Here is a 7882-nt window from a genome sequence, read left to right on the forward strand (position 1 = left end):
TCTAATACAACTTTCTTAAATTTTAATTTTGAAATAAGTTTAGATTCATGGAAAAGCAGCAAAGATAGCAAAATGAAGTCCCTATATACCTTTCACGCAGTTTTCCTAATGTTAATATCTTACATAACAATGTATGTATGTAATATCTTACATAACAATGTAACAGTTTCTGAAACTAAGAATTAACAGTGGTACAATACTATTAGCTGAGTTAGACACTTCACCAGGTTTTCCACGAATGTCCTTTTCTGCTCATAGATCCAGTCCAGTATGCTGTATTGTATTTAGTTATCATGTCTCTTTAAGTACCTCAAAACAGTGATGGTTTCTTGGTCTTTTGTCATTTTTCATTACCTTGACACTTTTGAAGAGTACAAGTCAAATATTTTGTAGAATGTTACTCTGTTGTCTGATGTTTTCTCATGATTAAACTGAGCTTATGAATTTGGAGAACAATGCACCATAATATCATGTACATGATAGCAAAATAACTTCTTTCTGGTAAATATTAACTTTTATTACTTGGTTAAGGTAGTGTCTACCAGGTCTCTCCATGATTTTTCCCTTTCTATTTGCTATTCTTTGGAAGCAAGTCACTAAATTCAGCCCCTACTCAAGGAATGAGGAAGTAAGCTCCCCCACCTGGAGGAAGAAGTATCAAATAACTTGTAATAATTATTAAATATTTGAAGGTAGACATTTTGAGGCTATGCAGATATCGTGTTTTTCTTTAAAGTTCTACCCACTAACTTTGGCATTCATCAGTAAATTTGCCTACTTTAAGGTATTGCCTACTCTATGGTATTGTAATTGTGATATTCTATTTTCCCAATTTATTGTATATTTAGTACTTGGAATTCTTCTGTGCAGAAGATGTATCCTTCTCTACCACATATGTGTTTATTGCTCATTTATATCAGTATGAATTTGTGAGTTCCTGCATCATAATCTATTTTAGTCTCTTTTGTGCTGCTATAACAAAATACTGTAGACTAGGTAGTTCATAAAAAAAGTGAAATTTATTTTCTCACAGTTCTGGGGGCTGGGAAGTCCAAGATCAAGGACTAGAAAGTTCAGTTGTCTAGTGAAGGGTACTCTTTGCTTCCAAAATAGTGCTTTGTTGCTGCATCTTCCAGAGAGGAGAAATGCTGTGTCTTCATATGGAGAAAGATGAAAGGACAACAGGGCTGAATAATGCATGAAGACTCTTTTATAAAAGCCTTAATCTCATTTATGAGGGAGGAGCCCTCATGGCCTAAACACCTCTAAAAGGTCCCATCTCTTAATACTATCATATTGGTCATTAAGTTTCAACACCTGAATTGTGAAGGGAATCCATTCACTCCCTAGCATATAATCCAATACTATCATTATTTGTTTATTGCCCACAGTATTGCAGCTTTGGCCATTGGTGTCTCTTTTCGTTTGGCTCGAATGTCCTTTCGACAGTACCCTATTCTTTTTTTCTTCTTATGTACTTCCTTACTGCACCAGGCTCACCTTGTATATTCCCTGCTCTGTCCCTAGAATCAACTATTTCTTTAAGAAATTTTATCTCTTTTTATTAGAAAATGGTGTTTAGAAACCAAGATTAGGGTGCCAGGTGTGCTTATTGCTACTGGGGTGTCACTGCTTTGAGTACATCTCAGTGGACAGACCTAGAAAATATATGTGTGAATATTGACCTATGTCTGAAGTTATTTCTGTATTTATCTGCCTGTATATATTTAAAATATACATGAAATCAGTGTGATATCTCTGACTCTGACAACATTTCCACATGCAAATTTTAAGTCAGCACAGATTTCATTCTAATATTTGTACACTTAGACTTGAAGGGTTTTTTGTTTAACTTTTAGTTGTTTATTATATATATTTAAAGAGAACAACATGATGTTTTGATATGCATCCTTTGATTCACTAAGATATTCAATCGAATTCATTATTTAGAACATCTTAAATTTTACACTGCATTGAGCTTATTTAACATGATTAGCAAATGTTATATTGTACCCAGATAATTACCCTTAACTATACGTTCTTTCCACAAGCATTTACTTAACACTTCTTTAGCACTGAGAGAAGCGGCAATAGTAAGACTTACAAGCCCTCGTCTCTCATAGAACTTATATTTACAGAGTAAATGCATTATGTGCATTATTTTAATTGCCTGTAATTTATTGAGTTTTGATGTATGCTTTGTCACAAATGTACCCTCAAAGTTCTTGCTCTCAGAATAGTAATGTCTAAGGGGGCAATACAAAGGTATTATAAAAGTTTTGCCTTCATCACATGAACATATAGCATATCCATGCAAAATCCAACATTTTTAGGTTTAGTTTTTTTTTTAATACTTTTTTTCCCAGTTTTATTTTCCACTTTTCTTATTAAGTCCTCAATAACTAATCAAATAAAAGTACTGAAATGTTTATTACAATAAATATTTATCATTTATGCCTTTAAAAACAGATCACAACTGTCATGGCAACTTACATGATAACAGGACAAACAGACTTTTCAACAATCTCAGTTGGAAATGAAGCTCTGATACCTATATTTGCTGTATGTACTTGGCCCCTTGGCTGCCAAACCCATACCCATCTGTTTAGATGGCAGATTGCCTACTTATATGTTGGCTGCTCTCTTGTACTATGACATGAGTTCCAACCAATGACAGCTAACAAAATACTTCAGGAGGCAGCTCTTCTTACAGGAGGTCCTTTCTCATGCCAGAGTTAGAGAAGCAATTGGCATCCCACATCCATATAAATTTTGTTACACCTGTTGACACTTTCGTGCCAAAAGCAGACAATGCAACAAATGAACAACAGAAAGCACAAAGAACTTAATGAAGCTAAAAAATAACCCTTTTTACAAATAGATGCTCAATTTCATTGCTGATTACTTGCACAGTTGACATTTAATTAGTGGCAAATAAAGATTGCCTACTAAGTGACCAGAAAACACTGCACTAAGGTATCCCACATCTCTTGGATTTTGGCCTTTATCACTCCATATTGTATAATGCAATGAAAGTCAACAATGACACTGAATACCTCTTTTGTCTATCCTTTAAAAAAATGCAGACACATGTCAGTCAAAGAAGGTCCTTTTTATGATAGCTTTCCTTTAATGGAGAATTAAGGTAATTATTCCAATGATTGAAACTCCCAAAAGCATTGGATTACTTAGATTGCCTCTTTCCTAGAACAGGTGAAAGCTATGGGTAGGAGATAAGGGAGACACATTGTAATACTGTCCCAGGACCTCATTTTAACAAACATCAGGTGACCATTAAAAACATATATATTCCAATAAAATGTATGTTCAAATACAATTTAAAATGTTTACTTATGATTATATGTGTTATTTGTCTTATTTTCATTGCTTGTCATTTTTAAATTTTGTTGTATATCTTATCACAAATACATGCCTAAAATATGTCTCTGTAGATAAAATGAATTGTGTTTTCAAAAAGTGCTTTAATTATAATGGTGCACAATTCTCCTCTTTCTCCTTGACTCTCAACTCTTCCTTAAACTGACATGAGGCCAGCATATCAATTTTCTATTCAATATCATGAATATGATGCTGGGAAACAAAAAAAAAAAGTGTTCATTTGTAATAATAATGATAGAAAAATAATTAAACTAGCAATAATAATGTCTCAAAGACTGTCAGGAGTGGATGGGGTATCTAGTTCCCTGACATGGCTGCAAGAATCATAACAATCTTTTCCCTGTTTATTTCACAAGTCAAACAACAACAACTAGTATTTATTAAGGACTTATTGTTTATCAGACCCTATACCAATTTTCTTTAATTCATACGTTATTGAATATTCAAAACACCAAGTGAGGATTTCACAGATTTCACAGATAAGTAAACTGAAGCACAGAGAGATTAAATAGCACACCCCAGTACAGTGATGAGCGAGTGGCATAGTGAGGCTTTGAATTCAAGCAGTCTGTCATTTGAGTCCCTAACCTTAACTTATATATAACTCCATCTCTTCTCTCACTACTTTTATTTTATACCTCACATCACACTGTATACTGAATTTTTAAAGGTCTTCTAGCATGCCATTACTTGACCCACTGCTTTTGCCTAGACAAATGCCCCTCTCCCTATCCCATTCACCTCTCAAGGTTAACTTCCACTCAAAATTCCAAGATTACTATCACTCTCTTTCTTGGTTTGATATCACTGTCCTCCTTGATCCCTCAAGTTTAGGTTCACTGTTTCTTCTGAATGTTCCTGTTACACACTATTTCTAACAGCATTTTTAAAGTTGTATAGAAATTGAGAGAATTAGTGTCTTTCTTCTGATCTAGATCCCAAATATTTTGAAAGAGAAGACCCTATCTATCTTGGTCACTTTGTATCCATAGCACCTATCAAGGTGAATAACACCTAGTAGATTCTCAACAAGTATCTGTTCATTCAGTCAGTCATTCAACACACACTGTATAACCTGAAATATTCTATGTCCTGGGGATACAACAGTGAACATCACAGATAAAATGTTTGTCCCATGGCACTTACTTTCTTATTGAGTATTAGGCTAAGTAGTAAATAAATAGAATAAACTATGCTGTAGATGATGATAAATGTGATGGAGAAAAATGAGACAGTGAAGAGGGTTAGAAATTGTGGCAGGGTTAAGGACTTTACATATGGTGGTTAAGGAAAGCGTCACAGGGAAAGTGACATTAGGGAAAAGACTGAAAGGAGTGTAATTGTATCTGGAGAAAGAACTGTTCAAAGCAGAAAGAAATTGAAGGCAAACGTCCTAAGGTAGAAGTATAAAGTGACTCTTGGATTTAGCGATATGGCATTCATTAGCAACCGTCACAAGAGCAACTTAGGGGGATAGATAGGAGTACCCTGACTGGAATGGAGGCATGAAGCAGAAATAACAAGGAGCTTATCCATAAAGAACACCACAGAAATGGTAGTTGGAGGAGGAAGTGGGTTTGTGAGAAGATTTTTTTAAGATAGTAGGAATAACAGCATGTTTGTATGATGGAGAAATTCTAACTGAGAGCAAAAACCTGATGATACAGAAGAAAGAATAGGATTACCACAGGTATGCACTTGAATAGGTGGAATTAAAAAATGGCTTTAGATAGAAGACCCCAATTAGTAGTTACTTTATGAAGATATTATAAAAGTGTATTTCTCTTTAATGTAACAGTCCAGATGGAACAGATCAGATCTACGATGTTGGGACCACAGGGTCAGGATCACTGGCTCGCACTGGTTTCTTTTTAACCACCATTAAGCTTGTTCTGATCTACTTTGTACAGAATGGCTCCTAACCACATTATAGCAAGTGGGAAATGAAAAAATGGGTAGAAGGGTGTATATGTGCATGCTCTTTCTCTTCAAGGTCAAGACCCAGAAGTGGCATACATTACACATTCCATGATCCTATGGCAAAACGGAAATGCAAGCCCATGTCTAATTCAAAGGCCATTGGAAAATGTAACTATTATTCTGGCCTATGTGAGTTACTTAAAATTTGTAATTTTTTCCCATAGCAGAGGACAGTATGGATTTGGCAGGTGAGAAATTAGATTTACGATTGTCTCCACTTCATGAAGGAAAAGTGTAGTTTGCGTGCCCAGAGAAAGGAGACTTTTTGATGCCTCAGGAGGGAAAAAATTAACAGGGAAATGAAATCAAATCTACATTAACCCCCAAGCCAATAAATCCCTAATTTTGTCAAAAAATATGTTTAGCTCTCATTCATGTCAAAATGAAATTGATTAAATTATTTTGATCGTAGGATAACTAAAGCATGGGTAAACAGATCCAGGTTGGACCCCAACTCCTGCACTTACTATGTGTGTGACCTTAAACAAGCTACCTTACTGATTTAAGCTTTAGTTTCCTCCTGTAAGAAATAGGGTTAACAATAATATTGGCCTCATCTGGTTGTTAGAAGAACTGAATATAAAGTAGTTGGGCTAGCCATAGTAAGTACACGGAAATCATAGCTATTATTTCCTTAACCTGACAAAAAATTCAAATGCAAAATTGGAATCAGTGGTTTTTATTTTATTTGTTTGAATATCTACACAACAATGAAAATATTGAGTCTATCATGTACTCTCATTCCAAAATTATTATAAAGATAGTGTAAGTTACAAAGAAATGCTAAGATGTGACAGTAATAATAGTTGCCCAATCATTCTTCTATGAAAGCTTTCTGACTTTTCCAGCCCACTTAGTAGCCCCTTCCTGAACCCCTAAATTCATCTTCTTTGAGTTATTTATACTTTAAGTTATTAATGTAGTAATTATTAATTTCATGGTGATTTTTCTGTTTACCTGTGTTTTCCCATTAGAGACAAAGAAATATTCTTGAAAAATATTGACAAAAAAGATACTTAGATAGGCAGACAGACAGACAAACAGTATAGTCTGTAGAGTTGTATAAAATTCATTCAAATTCTGGTTCTATTTTACACAGATTTGTGACAAATTCACTCTGAGATTCATTTTATCCATTTGTAAAATGGGAATGTTGATACCATCTTGTAACTGTGTTGTGATTTAGTGAAATAGCAAATAATAATTTCTTTATTAGAATCCTAACATAATGAATTTTTGTTTAACCTATATCTCCTTTCACATGATTATATACTCTGTGAGGGCAGAGACCTTGTATTACTAACCACTGCATTCCCAATGTACATCCCACTGCACAGTACCTGGAATCCTAGGCGTAAATAAATATCTGTGAATGAAGGCATAATGCCACTGATACAGTTTGGCTCTGTGTCCCCATTCAAATCTAATCTCAAATTGTAATCACCATAATCCCCATGTATCAAGGGAGGAACCCAGTGGTAGGTGATTGGATCATGAGGGCAGTTCCCCTTATGCTGTTCTCCTGATAGTGAGTGAGTTCGCACAAGATCTGATGGTTTTATAAGGGGCTCTTCCCCCTTTGCTCATCACTCTTCTTTTTCCTGATGCCTTGTAAAGAAGGTGTTTTCTTCCCCTTCCACCATGATTGTAAGTTTCCTGAGTCCTCCTTAGCCATGTAGAACCATGAGTCAATTAAATTTTTTTCTTTATAAATTACCCAGTCTTGGGTGGTATCTGTATAGCAGTGTGAAAATGGACTAATACAGTCATCAATGACAGTCTGAATTTTTTTTCAAATAGTATTAAAACAAGACACACAAGGGATGGAGCAAGATGGCCGAATAGGAAAAGCTCCAGTCTCCAGCTCCCAGCGCCAGTGACACAGAAGACAGGTAATTTCTGCTTTTTCAACTGAGGTACCAGGTTCATCTCACTAGGGAATGCCAGACAATCGGTGCTGGTCAGCTGCTGCAGCCCGACCAGCAGAGCTGAAGCAGGGCGAGGCATCGCCTCACCTGGAAAGCGCAAGGGGGAAGGGAATCCCTTTTCCTAGCCAGGGGAACTGAGACACACAACACCTGGAAAATCAGGTAACTCCCACTCCAATATTGTGCTTTACCAAGGGTCTTAGCAAACGGCACACCAGGAGATTATATCCCGCACCTGACTGGGAGGGTCCCACGCCCACGGAGCCTCCCTCAATGCAAGCACAGCAGTTTGCGATCTAGCTGCAGGGCGGCAGCGAGGCTGGGGGAGGGGTGCCTGCCATTGCTGAGGCTTGAGTAGGTAAACAAAGCCGCTGGGAAGCTCAAACTGGGTGGAGCCCACAGCAGCTCAAGGAGGTCTGCCTGCCTTTGTGGACTCCACCTCTGGGGACAGGGCACAGCTAAACAAAAAAAAAGGCAGCAGAAACCTCTGCAGACGCAAAGGACCCTGTCTGACAGCATTGAAGAGAGCAGTGGATCTCCCAACATGGAGGTTGAGATCTGAGAATGGACAGACT

The sequence above is a fragment of the Mandrillus leucophaeus genome, unplaced genomic scaffold, assembly GCF_000951045.1.
Source record: "Mandrillus leucophaeus isolate KB7577 unplaced genomic scaffold, Mleu.le_1.0 Scaffold184, whole genome shotgun sequence".
NCBI lineage: Eukaryota > Metazoa > Chordata > Mammalia > Primates > Cercopithecidae > Mandrillus > Mandrillus leucophaeus.